Here is a 2,353-nt window from a genome sequence, read left to right as displayed (position 1 = left end):
TGAAATTTGGATTGGTGTTTATCATCAAAAGTGTGTTGGGGTGCAAATACCATAAAATATCTATCTATTGATCTTTTTTAAATTGACGTTGTTGATAATATTAATACATTCAACAACGATCCATGGGGTTCAAGATGTTTTGTGGATACACTGCATGTCTTTAGGAGGGTGCATTCAGTGCCCAAGTCATCAAAGATCGAGCATATATATGATGCAAATTACTTATCATTTGCCTTATAGGTCAATAAACCTAATGAATGTTAAAACGTTTTATTATATAGTGTAAGTGTTGCAGATATAGACATACGAGGCTATCCCTTTTTGGGTGACAGGTAGATGACCATAAAAAATACAAGGTGCTCTCGAATGCATCGCTAGTAGGCACTGGATAAGCCCAATACAGCGATGTGTCTGCTATCCTTGACGATCTTAGAGTGGGTACTATACTCTTGCAATTTATATTGTATGTACGTTTATTGACTCAATATATGACTTTTAACTCTTTGAAATGTCAATATAATAGCTCGAAGTCCATAACGAGTTGACAACATTGATTGAGGAGGATCATACGTATGTGTGGAAATTGTTTATTCCTCTTACTCAAGATGATACATTATCTGATTTTGTTCCGAATGGAAAGAGAGATATTAATTTAATTTTAGTGTCGTTTATATTTTTCTGTTGTATTATTTTAATTAAATTATTAATTGACAATCTTGTAATTTATATAAGAGCAAAATCTAGTTGAACGGCGATCACCTTCACTCAGGAGCTCTTCTTCAATGAGGATATCCCCTGCAACTAGTCATGAGTATACACAACATCAAGATTATTCAGATGATTTGTTTGAGTGTCTAAGTAGGCACCTGACTGGAGTTATCCGAGACGAGGTAGGAGTGCTAAGACTTGAGGTAAGAGTTTTATGGGCCCATCTAAGATGTCTGGATAAGAAGGTGGAGGAGATAATTTCGTGGGTTATTCTCCACCATCATATAGGTGGAGATACGTTGAAGAGGACAATAGTGGTGATGGAGGGTATGGAGGGGGTGACTATAGAGAAGGCATGGACGAGTTATCATAAGCTATACGTTTAAGCAAGTCGTCGATATTGAGGAAGGCATGAAGGAAGTGACCTGGACAGATTTGTGTACCGTTACCTAATTACAGGCTTCAGCATGTAAGAGAGATCAAACCGAGATGGGGAAAGTGTGGATGGGTGTACATGTCTATACATTCCAATGATCGCAAACTCACACTTTTTTAGTTGATATCGTATTCGTGCGACTCTGGTCATGGCAGTCTCATATAGGGCTAGCTGGAGGGAGTACTGATGCTGATGATGATTATTGTTCCCATGATAGCTAGGAAAGCGAACATTGCGGCACATGATAAACTAATCTTTGTGAATATGAGGACGACAAGAAGATAATAAAGTATTTTTATTTGTAAACTTAGCTTTCAGTCATATTTATTTAACTAACATCTTACTATTTATATACAGGGGTGATTGCGGTGTCTTCACAATCAAGTACATAATTTTTTAGCATTAGACAATGGACATCGTGAAGATTTAATCAACAAGACTCACATGGAAAACTAGAGGATTAAATTAACGTTCGATTTGTATGAATATAATTATGACCTGTAATACATTATATATAGTCGTTTGTAGATGTGTAAATATTTTATATTTGATTGTGACTTGTGTATTAATTTAATTCATTTTTTCTTTGTAAATATTATGAACGTAAATATAGGCAAAAATAATAAAGATGTACTTTTTAAAGTAATAAAAAGTATTTATGATTTAAACATAAATTACACATTCGTGGAACTGTTACAAATGGAAGCCTAACTAGTAAAAAATTGACGAATATATCTTATGGCACCATACCTGTTGCATTTACGTGGTTAGGAAAACTCTCCGATAAATGGTATTCCTATTACACTTTAATCCTCTAACACACATTCTTTAACCTTTTCAGGTTTTCTAGTAACTCACCTCCACCTAGGACTCTCAACGAATATCATTAATGATGTCTACATGTTTGTAAATCATCCTTAATTCTTGAAGCTTATGCATTATCTGTCAGTCAATAAACCATGATCAGGTTTGTCTGTGATCATTACGACGAATATTCACTTGAAAAAAGTATATTCTCGTGCATACTTGTGAACTACAGAGAAATAATTTGTGTCTATTTTCGTTGCTCACAAACACCACTGCAATTGTTGTCAATACAAATAATTGTGTAAGTAGTCTTATTTAATTTCTACACTTTGAACTCGAAATTGTGTTTCGGTGCAATTATGATATAGCTTCCCGGATATCTCTCTTTGTGTCAAGCAGTCT

Source organism: Olea europaea, chromosome 15 (genome assembly GCF_002742605.1).
Source record: "Olea europaea var. sylvestris chromosome 15, O_europaea_v1, whole genome shotgun sequence".
In the NCBI taxonomy this organism is placed as follows: Eukaryota; Viridiplantae; Streptophyta; class Magnoliopsida; order Lamiales; family Oleaceae; genus Olea; species Olea europaea.
This window is presented reverse-complemented; position numbering follows the sequence as displayed.